Source organism: Gossypium arboreum, chromosome 12, assembly GCF_025698485.1.
Source record: "Gossypium arboreum isolate Shixiya-1 chromosome 12, ASM2569848v2, whole genome shotgun sequence".
In the NCBI taxonomy this organism is placed as follows: Eukaryota; Viridiplantae; Streptophyta; class Magnoliopsida; order Malvales; family Malvaceae; genus Gossypium; species Gossypium arboreum.
In genome coordinates, this window is record NC_069081.1 from 12,167,848 (window position 1) to 12,184,623 (window position 16,776).

A 16,776-nucleotide genomic window follows, 5' to 3' on the forward strand; every position below is an offset into this window, starting at 1 on the left:
TATGTTAAATTCCTTTAAAATACTCTAAGTAACCACTAACTTTAATAGATCTACAATAAATGTCGTAACCTCCATCTCTGTGGCATGTGGTGTGACAAAAGATGTACTCTCAATAAAATTGTAGGGTGTCAACATCGCGGCCTAAGGTCTTTCACATTGCAACTTATAGATATGATGTCTCAGCTTTTAGTAGTATCACATCGCAACGTCGGTCACTATCTAGCACACCTTCAAGTCTCGATCTTCTCACGTCATGCCCTCGACTTACCAATGTCACAACATTGCTTGCTCACTGAAATCCTTTATATTAAATAGTTAGTCAGTATCGACCTCCAATCCTTCAACGTTGTGGCCTCCAACTTATTCACTTTAAGGCATATCAATTCCTCACGTTGTGGCACCTAACTTCTTCATGTCGTGGCGTGACTCACCTACATATTAAAAAACTCACACCTTAAGCATAATTTATTGATTGAATAGTAAAATGATATAAACAATGCTAAACCAAAAATGAAAATGCAATTATACATATATGAAACCTACAAAACAATCTAGACACTAAAATGACTTAATTTCACTTGTAATTAAACTAAAATGACTCAGCTACACTTCTTGTTGCTTCATCAAATATGGGAGGGTCATCATCTTCTTATTCGATTGACTTATTGTTAAAAAACACTTTTTCTATATTAGAATAAATCAAACCTATAAGAGACCCTCCGAGTGCGTGACAAAGCTCTCTATGATGTTGATCATTTGTACGTATACTATTAACAATTAGATCTAAAATGAAATTTGAATGTCTTTATGTATTTTCTAAAAGTTCCTTTAGTAACAATATACTTTGAGGTTCAAAATCGTTCATGTAACATTTTTCAAAAAAAGATGCATGAATTGAGACTTTTATTGTTTGATCTTTTGGATTATAGAACAATCCGCTCTTCATTCCTTTAAAGTAGCCAACAAACATACATAATTTTGTCTATGAACACAACTTCTTTACATCATTATCCAATATGTGTGCTAGGCATCCCAACCTCTAAAATGATTTAAGCTTAGGTTCCTACCATGCCACAATTCGTATAGAATTTTAGGTGCGACCATAGTTAGTACATCATTTAGAATATAACAAGTTTTTTTAATACATATTCCCAAAAGGATATCGCCACATGGTGAAAGATGTTCTATCAATTAGGGTGCAGGGTGCCAACATCGCAACCACAGGTCTTTCACATTGCAACTTAAGGATATAATATCCTAGCTTCTAATAGTTTCCCGTCGCGGCATCATCCATTCCCTGGCATAACTGCAAGTCTTGATCTTTCTACAGCATTCCCTCGACTTGCCCATGTCATGGCATTGCTTGCTCATTCAAATCCCTCAAATCAAATAACCAATCAAGGTATGGCATCCAACATGTTCACTTTAAGGCACCTCAGTTCCTCACATCGCGATGACAAACTTTTTTACGCCATAATGTGACTCTCTGTTTCATCAAACCGCCAAGCCTTATGTAGTCAAGCCTTGCCCACACCTTGAGCATTATTGGGAAAACGCTAAAACGATATACAATTGCTAAAATAAATATGAAAATTCAATTATAACTACATGTAACCTACTAAATAATCTAGACACTAAAATAACTCAATTTCACTCAAAGGATTGTATTTTTATACACCAATTTTACCCTTACTAGTGAAAGAAAATATTAAGAAAAGAAACAAGCAGATGACCACATGTGGAAAAGAAAAAGAGGAAGGTATTGTAACACCCCACACCCGAGTCCTATGCCGGGACAGGATACGAGGCGTTACCTCATATAAATACATACATTCCAACGTTTTCGAAATCATTAACACTTGATCAAACTTAAAACTTTTTCAAACTTTGTTTAAATTTCTTAACCAGTACCTACGAGGTCTCAAGCGCCCATTGGAAATCATTAGGGACCAGTTCGGGTCCTTATCCAACTTAGAAAATTAACCCTTGACAAACAAGGCACACACCTGTGTGCAAGGGTAACACGCCCGTGTGGTCATTAAGACATGGCCGTGCTGATGGCCCGTGTGACATACACGGCCTAAGCAACTAGGGACACTCCCGTGTCCCATGATCGTGTGAATTAAATTCTATATTCGAACCTACAGGGGTTTTTACACGACCTGACACACGCCCTTGACTTTGGCTCGTGTCCCTCACACGACCATGACACGCCCGTGTCCTAGCCCGTGTCTAAAAACCTTGACATTTTGTTTCTAACATCAGCTTCCAATTCAAGGCACACGGCTGAGGCACATGCCCATGGTCAGAAGCCGTGTCCTCTACACGGCTGAGACACACGGCCGTATTTCTACCTGTGTGTTTACTACCATGCATACTGACTTGAAATTTTTACGTGCAGGGGATGTACGGCTGGACAACACGCCTATGGGGCTGGCCGTGTGTGAGACACTGTAACACCCCTATCCCGTAACCGTCGCCGGAATAGGACGAGACGTTACCAGAAATTAGGAATCGGATCAGAACGGTAAAATTTTGAACCCTTTCTTAAATAAAAGATCATTTATTTATATAACTAATAGACACAAACAAAGATCAAATTTAAAACTTATAAAAGTAAACTTCCATAAGATGCCATATTCGCATGGCTTATATACAATAGTCAAAATATCATTCTACTTATAGTCTATCCTATACATGCCATAAGCTAAGTCCAAATCACATGATTACTACAATAGTAGATAGTGTGACGAAGTCTTGACGATCCCCGAGCTAATAGTAAGAGTCAATGATCTACAAAAATAAACAGAGAAACATAACATTCAAAGTAAGTTTTCATAAGCTTAGTAAGTCTTAAGCAATTTAAACAGTTGAACTTAAAAACAAACCAAATGTTCGAAATCACATAACACTTTCTGAGTACAATACTATTTGGCCGATTATGGACAAACACATATCATTTTACTCCGTTTATACTCAAACTCATATAAACATAGTATTTACAAGCTTCCGGATTAACTTTAATTCTTTCAAATTTCACTAGTGTATCATTTCTTACCCACACTTACTTTCAACATTCATAGTTAAATGGCATATCGAAAACTATCTTGTAACTTTACATAATAACTGAATACACACATATACAAATATACATATGAATTTACAACATCTTTTCATATGCTTCTCACCCGTCAGATCAATCTCACATATAATATATATATGTATCACATACCAGAATCACTTAATGTGTAATACAAGTTCAATTTATCATCTTAGCATAGGATCTCGTAGTCATATACTTTATCAAATTCACTAACACTTGGCCTGCGAGGTATAAAACCCGAACATAACACCAAAGACGAAGCCTATGGGACTTTAAACTTAGATATAATACCAAAGACTAGGCTCATGGATTTAACCCGGATATAATACCAAGACGAAGCTCATGGATTTAACCCGAATATAATTCTAGCATATAGCCTGTGGGTCTTTAAGCCCGGATACACATCAAATATCATGCATATTTAATCATATATTAACACATCTCATTCAACATATCACATTAGTAGTCATTTGCTACATTCGGATATAAGCTTCATATGAACACTATCATTTACATTTCGATTCACACCAATCATCAAATTCATTTAATTCACATTTACTTAATTAGGTTGTTCGTACCTGAATAATTTACTTTACGGAACGAATCCACATATCGTATTAGCCCATAGTCTTATAGCACCACACTCTTAACAGTTTACCTCATCGAAGTTCACATTTAATCACTTTAGTGCCAAGCCATATTCGGCTACCATAAAGGACTAATAATAATAATTTTATACACATCATGGTTTCCTTTAGATATTTAATAATCACAAATCGTGATATCTCTACCAGCACATATACGGCATAGTTTATTCATTGTAACACTCATTTAGTGCATCAAATTTCCAAATCCAATTCAACTTAAGCATAATAGTCATAATCGACTTATAGCCTTAAATCATTACATATTCGGCACATTAACCAAATAAAATTTACATTCTCCTTGCCATATTAATTTAACTCTTAGGCATATAAAAGGGAATCAAACTTAAACACTTAAGAACTTACCTTGAAGGTTGCCGAACGATTACAATGGCTATTCGATTACTTTCTCTTTTCCCTTATCCGAATTTGCCCCTCTATGCTCTTGAGCTTAAATTCAAATATTTTAAACTAGTCATTATTCAACTATTCAAGCATCACTTTCAAAATATAATATATATATATACACATTCGACTTTCACACCTACTGATCGTAGTAAGCTTATAAGAAATCAATAAGCAACTCATTAACAATTTTTTTTTGTCAATGTTTACCACATAATCATAATTCCACTGCAAGCTGTCTTCCTGAGCAACAGTCACTAAATCATTTATAACTGGAGCTACGAAACTCCAAATCAAGTGCTGTTAATTTTTGCTGAAAATAGACTCATATATATTTTATCCATAAAATTTTCATAATTTTTTGTTTGGTCAAACAATACCATATTTTTCTTAAAGTTTCCCTTGTTTCACTATTTGATTAATATGACCACTCTTCACTATGAATCAAATTTCTCATTGTACAGAATTCAAAATATGTTCTCGTTTATTTCATTTGAAACTACACTCATTAAGGAGTCTAATAATATAAATTTAATCTTAGGACCATTTTTGTACAATTTATAATGATTTTATAAAAACAGAATAGAGGATCTAGAAGTCATTCTGACCCTGTCCCACATCACTTCAAATATCTCATTATCGAAAATTCTTTTATTTACACGGTTTCTTTTATAAGAAACTAGACTCATTAAGCTTTAATTACATAATTTATTATGCTTCTAACTCATCTCCCACAATTTATGGTGATTTTCCAAAATCACATTATTGTTGCTGTCCCAAGCAGATTTATTACCAAATCACTCTTTCACACATACCTTGCGTGCATGTTATTTAAACATGCATATCACAAATCCATCATCACATACCTATAATTTCACTTAAGCATAAAATCCATTTCATCATTTTAAAGCACAACCATTACTCAATATTATCCAAGTTCACACACAACATGTTAGCCGATTTTCCCCCTTAGCATCTAAGGCACATGCATGCTCATTTGCTTGGCTCAACTTCACCTATCTTCCATTATTCATCAAAAGAACATGAAACAACAACTATTTCCCTCATTTCAATTCATGACCGAATGCTCACAACACAACCAAAAATCAAAAATATGCTTCATGAGTTAAGGTATAATCAAGAAGAACCCATGAACATCAAAATAGAAGCAAAGTACCAAGAACTTACCTTCAATTTTCCTCCTCCTAGTGACCGAATATTCAAGGGTTTCCTCCTCTATTTGCTCTCTCAATTTCCGGCTATGAAGAACCAAGAATAAACAAAAACCTTCCTTTACTTCCCTTTTGTTATTCTTATTATTCTTTATTCCTAAACATTTTATGACACAAAATGGCATATATTAATTTGTGCCATACCTATGCCATAACTTCAATAAAAAAATTTGCACATGTTGTTCATCATGACCATCATCCATTATAACTATTATAATGCTAAAATACATATATTATCTAATACCCATCACCTTGGCCGGCCACTACACATAAAATGGGAGGTTTGACATGCAAATCCTCCTATTTTGCACTACTATTTATTTGGCCACTACAAATTAGCCTATAGCATTTTCAGAAATTTTCACATAAGTCCTATTTCATAATTTCACTCACAAATGACAAAATCAAAGCATGAAATTTTCACACATGCACTTTCACATGTAATAATCACAGAATATAACATTTAATTATTTTTGTGACTCAATTTTGTGGTCCCGAAACCACTTCTCGACTAGGGTCAAATTAGGGCTGTCACAACTCTCCCCCCTTAAGGATTTTCGTCCCCGAAAATCTTAGTAGCGACTAGGTTAGGATAACGTCCTCTTATTGAATTATGTCCATATACACATTAGCTCATCAATAACAATTGTAATTCATTACTGCTTTCACATTGATCTATAAAATCACTTTCTTATCTTAAAACAAATACATAAACATTTCTACAAGTATACACATACATCGCATTTTCTTGATTTCATAAGCAAAAATCACTTAATTGAATTTATACTTGCATTTCAAACACATATAAATCACATATTAACATGTATAATACATAACATCAACTCACATTTTCATTCATGTATAAGCTGTAACCTGGCTGAAAGTATACATATTCTCAAACATCCCAATGAATATCCTTTATAACTTTATCACATCTCAATATCCAACTTAACTCATTCCCAAAAGAAAAGTCAACTTCCACGTACCTGAACATTTAGTTCATTTATCACATTCAATCATAGTTAACGTTACCCGTATACAGTCGAATAGGCATAAAGCCTAATATAATACACTGGCATGAGATTTATTCTAGCGCATAACTCTTATATCCAAAATTATCAGCATTCTTACAAACTTTCGAATGTCAGAACTTAATCAAAATAATTTCTTGAACAAGATTAACAAAATAGTGTCCATTCAGCAATAGCACATATAACTTCATATACCGAGAATCTCATAGACTAAATCCATAACATATTTTCAACTAAGCAATTAAGTGTACATGTAACATAAATCCATTCCTTAACAACATATCCACCACTTTTTTTTTTCGTATCCACTTATAACAAAATTACAGCCGAAACAATAATCAATCGTCAATTTATATCTATTAATCCCCAATTCAAACTCAAATACCGAATATCAGTATCTAATTAAAATTCAACATCTAACTTCAATTCTACTTCCTAACATTTGTCAATTTAAAGAGTGTCGTACTTGTCTGAGTATGTCGTTTACTTTAAGCCATTGTCCAACCATGGTCTTACATGTTATCACTTATCGAGTCGATGCCATGTCCTAGACATGGTCTTACACAACATCTCAAATCAATGCCTTCGTCCCTGCACGAGGTCTTACATGAATCTCATTTCACACACTTAGTGCCCATCGACCGATCTCGTATACATAGTGCTCGGTTGAAGAACTCGCACACACAAGGCCTCAATTACCGATCTCGCACACATAGTGCTCGGTTAAAGGAATTCGCACACACAGTGCCTCAATTACCGATCTCGCACACATAGTGCTCGGTTAAAGGAATTTGCACACACAGTGCCTCTAATCATTCGCACACATAATGCTCATATTCATTCGTTATTACACATTGAAATGACTTAACCAAGTCTATAAAACATCATATATGTACACTTTAAACGTATTCTTTCATTTAACTTTGAATTCATATAGTAATGAACACTTAAACCTTGCTCGAATCACTGGCATTAAGCACGCTAGCACGAAGACCGAATACACATCACCAAGACGAAGCTCGCTAGGCACGAAGGCGAATACACATCACCAAGACGAAGCTCTCGCTAGGCACGAAGGCGAATACACATCACCGAGTTTCATGCATATTTATTCACATTTTAGTACATTTCATATAGCATATCATATTTGTAATTCACTTACTTGCTTTCAATATATACATATCATATACACCTTGACATTATATCATAGATATCATTTACATGTAGGCTCATTCCAAATACATTATTTTCTCTTCAAAGTTCTCATTCACATATTTAAAACATAACATCATATATAGCATTAACAAAGCATAAACTACACAGCAATTCCATCTCTAATAGATGACATATATATGTATATATTTCACCCATTTACATAAAATCCTGAACCAAAATATAACTTCTCATGCATACAATATACATCACTATTATCCTAATATACTTTTCCATATTTATTTCATAACACTTTCAGCAAAATTACTTTGCATTTCAATACTTCAAATATATATCATACATCTATTCGTACGTTTCTCAATTTTGACACATCATAAGCATGTTCCAATCCTCTCAATACCATCTGCTACAGTTTGATCGGGATCGGAATTCATTATATTACGAAAAACACATTTTAACTGTCAGAAATCATCACACTATCATTTTATCAGTTTATGGCATGTATAGCTAGACTCACACGTGCTACGTTAGTCCTAGAATTGACTAAACCGTAGCTCTAATACCAATAAAAATGTAACACCCCTATCCCGTAACCGTCACTGGAATAGGATGAGATGTTACTAGAAATTAGGAATCAGATCAGAACGGTAAAATTTTGAACCCTTTCTTAAATAAAAGATCATTTATTTATATAACTAATAGACACAGACAAAGATCGAATTTAAAACTTATAAAAGTAAACTTCCATAAGATGCCATATTCGCATGGCTTATATACAATAGTCAAAATATCATTCTACTTATAGTCTATCCTATACATGCCATAAGCAAAGTCCAAATCACATGATTACTACAATAGTAGATAGTGTGACGAAGTGCTGATGATCCCCGAGCTAATAGTAAGAGTCAACGATCTACAAAAATAAACAGAGAAACATAACATTCAAAGTAAGCTGTCATAAGCTTAGTAAGTCTTAAGCAATTTAAACAGTTGAACTTAAAAACAAACCAAATGTTCGAAATCACATAACGCTTTCTAAGTACAATACTATTTGGCCGATTATGCACAAACACATATCATTTTACTCCGTTTATACTCAAACTCATATAAACATAGTATTTACAAGCTTCCGGATTAACTTTAATTCTTTCAAATTTCACTAATGTATCATTTCTTACCCACACTTACTTTCAACATTCATAGTTAAATGTTTACCACATAATCATAATTCCACTGCAAGCTGCCTTCCTGAGCAATAGTCACTAAATCATTTATAACTGGAGTTACAAAACTCCAAATCAAGTGCCGTTAATTTTCTCTGAAAATAGACTCATATATATTTTATCCATAAAATTTCCATAATTTTTTGTTTGGTAAAACAATACCATATTTTTCTTAAAGTTTCCCTTGTTTCACTATTTGACTAATATGACCACTCTTCACTATGAATCAAATTTCTCATTGTACAGAATTCAAAATATGTTCTCATTTATTTCATTTGAAACTACACTCATTAAGGAGTCTAAGAATATAAATTTCATCTTAGGACCATTTTTTTACAATTTATAATGATTTTATAAAAATAGAACAGAGGATCTAGAAGTCATTCTGACCCTATCCCACATCACTTCAGATATCTCATTATTGGAAATTCTTTTGTTTACACGGTTTCTTTTATAAGAAACTAGACTCATTAAGCTTTAATTATATAATTTATTATGCTTCTAACTCATCTCCCACAATTTATGGTGATTTTCCAAAATCACGTTACTGCTGCTGTCCCAAGCAGATTTATTACCAAATCACTCTTTCACACATACCTTGCATGCATGTTATTTAAACATGCATATCACAAATCCATCATCACATACCTATAATTTCACTTAAGCATAAAATCCATTTCATCATTTTAAAGCACAACCATTACTCAATATTATCCAAGTTCACATACAACATGTTAGCCGATTTTCCCTCTTAGCATCTAAGGCATATGCATGCTCATTTGCTTGGCTCAACTTCACCTATCTTCCATTATTCATCAAAAGAACATGAAACAACAACCATTTCCCTCATTTCAATTCATGACTGAATGCTCACAACACAACCAAAAATAAAAAATATGCTTCATGAGTTAAGGTATAATCAAGAAGAACCCATGAACATCAAAATAGAAGCAAAGTACCAAGAACTTGCCTTCAATTTTCCTCCTTCTAGTGACCGAATATTCAAGGGTTTCCTCCCCTATTTTCTCTCTCAATTTCTGGCTATGAAGAACCAAGAATGAACAAAAACCTTCCTTTACTTCCCTTTTGTTATTCTTATTATTCTTTATTCCTAAACATTTTATGACACAAAATGGCATATATTAATTTCTGCCATACCTATGCCATAACTTCAATAAAAAAATTTGATCATGTTGTTTATCATGACCATCATCCATTATAACTATTATAATGCTAAAATACATATATTATCTAATACCCATCACCTTGGTCGGCCACTACACATAAAATGGGAGGTTTGACATGCAAATCCTCCTATTTTGCACTACTATTTATTTGGCCACTACAAATTAGCCTATAGCATTTTTAGAAATTTTCACACAAGTCCTATTTCATCATTTCACTCACAAATGACAAAATCAAAGCATGAAATTTTCACACATGCACTTTCACATGTAATAATCACAGAATATAATATTTAATTATTTTTGTGACTCAATTTTGTGGTCCCGAAACCGCTTCCCGACTAGGGTCAAATTAGGGCTGTCACAGACACACCCATTTCTCTACACGTGTGGACAATATAGGGCTATCTACTAAGCCCTTTGCCACCCTGAAACACAACATAACAACAACCATTGCTAAGGTCTATATACAATTCATATATTTCAACCATACTAACAATTCCTCAATCATGAAAGACTACTTTACATTCAAATAATAATTTTCATATTAACCATTTTTCATGGCCTTGTACAAAATGAGTCAAATGTTAAAGCAAGTCAACACACTTGGCCCCAAAATAATGTGACACTAAAACAAAATTAAAGAGTCCTATACATGCCATAATCAAGATAAAGAGATCTAACTATACCAAGTGCTTCGATTGATAGTGTGATTGATACCTCTGACGACCGTTGATCCACAAGCTAATTAGGCGGCACTATAAGAAAATCTAAGGAAATAGGGTAAGCATAAAACTTAGTAAGTTGCATGCAAATAAATATAACAATAACTTTACCATCCATCATCATGCTCATAATATAAAAGTAGGCATAAGCACCCCTTACTCGTCACTACCCAATACAACTCACATATCATATTTTAAGCCTTATCTCATACATTTTCAAATAGGTACTTGTACCATTCACAACATGGTTATAATTTTCTCGCTAAACATAAACTAAATTTCTCACCGTCGAACCATTCAGAATGCTATTGGATATTCATTAAACCTTAAACATAGGGTATAATACTGATGCTATGTCCCAGACATGATCTTATACTGGTTCATCTATCAAGTCGATGCCATGTCTTAGACATGGTCTTACACTGACTCTCACATATTTGTGCCGATGCCATGTCCCATACATGGTCTTACACTGACTCTCACATATCTGTGCCGATGCCATGTCCTAGACATGGTCTTACACTAACACATTTTGTAGCCAATGCATGTCCCCAGACATGTCTTACACTAGCTCTCGTCTCAATACCGATGCCATGTCCCAGATATGGTCTTACACTGGCTCTCATAATGTGGCTGATGCATGTCCCAGACATGTCTTACACTAGCACGCAATTAACCCGAATGTCATGACATGAATATCCGATTTATTCCCTAAGGTTCAAACGGGAGTTCCACATCTCAATGTTCATCTTGCATAATTATTTCCACAAATAAGCAATTTCTGCCATATCAATTCAAACACATATAATAACAACATAGTTGTATTATTTACATAAAACTTACCTCGGATTACAAAATGTAGACGACTAGCTCGACTTAGTTCACTTGTTTCGCTTTTCCCCAGTCTAGGCCTGGATTTTGTAATTCTTGATCTAAAATTATAGAAATTCATTCATCACATTAGCATATTACCCTAGACACTCGAAAATTCATAATTGGGCAAAATGATTGTTTTGCCCCTAGACTTTCACAAAATGACCATTTTACCCCTAAGTTCGAAAATTGATTTTTATCATATTTTTTCACTAACCAAGCCTAGCTAATCACTTTTTATACTAAAAGCAACCCACAATTCTCATTATTTCCCATATTTATCACCTATTTTACAACTTATGAAAAATGGTCCTTTTTAGGGTTTTCATGAGAAATGTCTTCGAAAGTTGTTTATTTCACAACCATGATTCATTTTCTTCCATAAAATTTCAGAAAACAACATGAACACTCTCATGGTAAAACCCTATAATTTCAACTATTTTTCAAAATAGTCCCCTCATTTGAAAGCTCATGCTACAAGGATTCTAAAAATGCAAAAATCATCAAGAAAAATTATCAAAATCACCTGCTTGTAGAGAGACTAAATGGCTGAAATTTCAAGCTTCAAAAACCCTCTAATGGCCGATATTTTTGGTCAAGAAGAAAGGATGGAGGAAAAAGATGATGTCTAGGCTTTTAAGGTATTATTTTTTCACATATTATGTCATCAAATACCTAACATTTGACCATTAAATTTTCTTTGTCTCATGGCCGGGTCTATTTGCCTTTTAAAAACCCTCAATTTGAGGTACATGACAATTTAACACCCTAACTATTAAATTAAAACTTTTTCACTTTATGCGATTTAGTCTTTTTTCGAAATTAAGCTCACAAACACTAAAATTTCTTCACCAAATTTTTCATGCATTAATATAATTATGCTATAATTCTAAAATAATAATAAAATACTTTCTCTGACTTCGGATTGGTGGTCTTAAAACCACTATTCTGACTAAGCCCAAAATCAAACTGTTACAGGTATTCACTTTGTTCCCACTATAAGAAGAGAAATCATATTAAAAAGTTTTGTTGCTTTAGACCACGAATGAAATGTTTGTAATCAAGTTGCAGATGTGGAGAAGGTTTGGAAAAATAAAGCCAATAAAAAGGTCAAGCTCAGGTCACTGAAAAGCTCTAGTAAGAAGAAAAAAATATTTTTGTAGCTACTTGTTGTCCTACAAATGGTAAAAAATAAACATGGATAGTGGATAATAGGTGCACCAGTCATAGCCTTTTTAAGAAGTTAGATAAGGCCTATGTCTCCAAAATGACGATAGAAAAGGGAGAGCTTATAGATGTAAAAGGAAAATAAATGGTTGAAGTCAAAATTTCTTTAGGTATAAAGTTTATTTTTGATCTTTTATTTATTCCTAATATCAACCAAAGCTTGTAAGTGTAGGATAGATGTTATAAAAAACAACTATGTTTTATACTTTGACGATAAGTCCTACTTCATTTTTATCCCATTGATTATAAATTGATGTCAGTCAAAATGAAAATCAAAAGTTTCCTAATAGAATGGAAAAGATTACATTTGAATGCTTATGCTAGTGAAGTGGATGATTCAATCTTATGACATAAGAGATTAGGGCATTATAATCATTTAGCCTTGAGGTACATGCATGCAAATAAACTAGTTCAAAATCCACCTACCATCTATAACAATATTATGTAGGTACATAAGAGCTTCAAGGAAGCTTCAATTAGTGAACACTAATGCGTGTAGACCTATGAGCACATTATCTCTTAATGGAAGTAGGTATTTCCTTTTATTTGTGGATGGTTACACAAGAATGTTCTGGGCATATTTTCTCAAACAAAAATTAGAAATATTTGAGGCATTCCAAAGGTGCAAAAGTATTGTTGAAGTTGAATCAAGTTGTCTAATGAAGAAGTAGAAATTTGATAATGGAACCGAGTATAACATAAGGGAATTTGCTAGTTATTGTTAACAAGTAGGAATTTAGCACCTATTTATTGTTCCTTACACTCTTGAAAAAAATTGGGTGAGTGAAAGGAAAAATAGAACAATCATAGGGATGGCTACATGTTTATTGTTCAAAAAAAGGATCTTTCAAAAGGGTTTTGGGATGAGGATGTTACTTTCTGAATTTGTTGCCTACAAGAGCATTGATTGGAAACGCACCTTTTGAAGCATGGTAAAGTGTGTTGTGTTTCTTTTTCTCTTGTATTAGAGGAAATCTTGCCAAAGAGTTGAAGCTGCAATATTTTGAGGGTTACAATAGTAACTCCAAAGGCTATAGATTGTACGATGTTACGAAAAAACTATTCATTAGACTAATGTCAAATTTGTTGAGCATGAAAAGTGAGATTGGGTGAAAAATAAAGTTGCAACACAAATACCATTTGTTTTGTCTCAAGAACAGACTTTAAAATTTGAAAGTGATACTAAATTTGCAATTAGGGGAACTAGATCATTGGAGGATGTTTATACTAGGTGCAATGTAGCTACATTAGAACCTACAAGCTATGATGAATTTGCAAGCATGGAATAGAGAGTAGCAATGATTGATGAGATCAAAATGATTGAAAAAATTCAACCTGAAAGTTTGTTGACCAACTAAAAAAATATAAGGTGGTTGGTGTTAAGTGGATTTACAGAATCAAGTTAAATCCATATAGTTCTGTGAAAAAAATTAAAAGGATGGATTGGGTGTTATAGGGTATTCTTAATATTAAGGAATTGATTTTTTTAGACACTTTCGTTATTGTAGCAAGGTATGACACTATAAGACTTTTACTAGCCTTAACAACAATGAAAGATTGGAAGGTTTTGTCCCATTGATGTAAAATCAACATTCTGAAATGGTTTGTTTGACTAGGAGATATTTGTTAAACAACCATAAGGTGATATTTGGTTGGCTATAATACTAATACATTATAGCTGAATTCAGTAGGCATCACTAAGCCATTGTTTGGTTGGCTGTAATGAGCTATTTCAGCCCTATTCTATATGGGATTATTCAAGGGAAAAGTGTTGTTTACAATTCGGGTGATCTCCCCACGAAATATTGATTCAGTGAATGGATGGGTGAAAAATTAGGTCAAACTTTCAATTTTACCCTCAGTTCTTTCTCACTTCTGAAGCATTTTCCTCTTTTTCATACTTCTTCCCATTTCCTCCCAACCTTTTCTCCCTCTTTTTCATACTTCTATCCTCACTAACCCTATCTCCCTTTGACAAACCCTAACAAGGCCTTCAATCTAAAAATCATTTTTCTAACTCCAAATGCCTTCAACAAGGCCTTCTCTTGCTTTCGATTGAGGTGGAAACTTGAGAAGAGAAACAATCGGATAGTGGATAGATGTAAGCAGTCCTCCCTCAGGTAACTCTTCTCCCATTTTGATTTCCTTTTTTTCTATTTTTTTTTGTTAAATTAGTAGAAATAATAGGTTTCTTATCAGTTTTGAAGATTGATACTGGTTTTATATTGCTAAACTTTAATGTCCCTTTCATGGTGTTTTAATAGCGATTCTTGTATTTTGTTAGTGATTTTTTTTATTTTTTTCTAATTTTTTTCTCATTGTATTTGTACAATGAGTCAATGATATTATATTTAATTTAAATCTAATTTGATCTAGTATGCTTCGTTCATTTATAATTTCAAAGTTTCAATTTTTTTAATATCGAATTGGCACAATGGATCTCAAATATTTAATATATAAGTTTGTAGTTGTAACTTTCTACTGCTCTTCTTTGTTATTAGTCTATCCCTACATTTTGAAGGCAACAAATAATTGAGTTTCTATTTTCTAAGGTTGTATAGTAATTCTCCTTAAAAACTAATGAAAGCATGATCATAATTTGTACCTATCTTCATCTGTTTATGCAACTTTAGTTAAGGTTATTGTTCATAATGTTGATAGTTGATTGGACAGAGACATTATAACTTGATTACCAGTCCATCGTAAGACTTTTGTATTGAGTTGCAGGCAATCGTTCATTACCCTCATTTTTCCACTGGTTTTCATCTATTTTGACTTATTCAAAAGCTGAAGATTTTATCTGCCATTTACATGGTTGCTAAGGACATTTTCTTGGAATGATTAGTTCTTTATCCATTTCTATTCTCATTTTCCAGGTTTTTTCTATTTGATTTCTTCAGAAGCTAATAGTGTTTATGTTTCTCTTCTGACAACTTTTTTTTTCACTGTTTCTCGATGCCATGTTCAGTTGTGAGTAGTGCATGTTGTATCTTATCATGATTTATTGAATTATTGTGGTTTTGAACTTGTAACATTGTGTTTCTCATAAAATTAAGGGAAAATGGGTATTTAACTGCTTGATAGAACTTGTAACATTGTGTTTTTCATTCTAGTCTAGTCATCTATGCAAGCCTTTTTCTCATTAGTATGTAGAAAAATATGAAAAATTGAAATCTAGATTCATTAATTATAAAAATTCTTAAAATATTTTACCTTCTATTTAAACAAACCTTCAAATTATTTTTGTAGCTAAATGATTTTTACTCATAAACACCTTTAATTTTAATATTGAAGTAAAAATATTTTGAATTTCTAAATCCAATCTAATTTCTTATTGATGTGATAGAAATTATATACACTTTAACATAAATATAAAATTTAAAAGATCAATCAAAATTTTCATGTATTTGAATGATGATATAACTAAGTAATTTAATCCTTATACAAAATGTTGGTGCAAACAAGTAAAATTGATAAAGTGCATTCACATAGAACAGTTTAAATGTGGACATGAACTTCTAAGAAAAAATAAACTTGTAGATAGAACTAATGCAGTAACATAAATTTCTTCTATTAAAGGACATGTTTTGTCAGATTTGAAAATTCTGTGTTAGCATTTAGATGGTTTGTCGAACATGGCATTGAATAAGAGTAATCCAAGAAAAATGAATACACAGTAAGGGTTGTTGCTGTTTAATACAATTGTTGTTCATTTTTTGACCATGTAATCTTACAAAACTTGCATTTCTAGTGTGATATACCTTAAACCATTCTCTAAATTATTATTTTTTCCATGTTTTGTCAGTGTTGTGTGTTTGCACTACTTGCTTGAGTTATTTTAGTTTAGTCATATGCTAGATGAGTATGCTTTAATTGTTCAACATTATGTAATATTATGTGTTATTTTTAGTTTTATTGGTTTCATGTTTCCCATTCATTTTGCCGTTGGTTTTTTG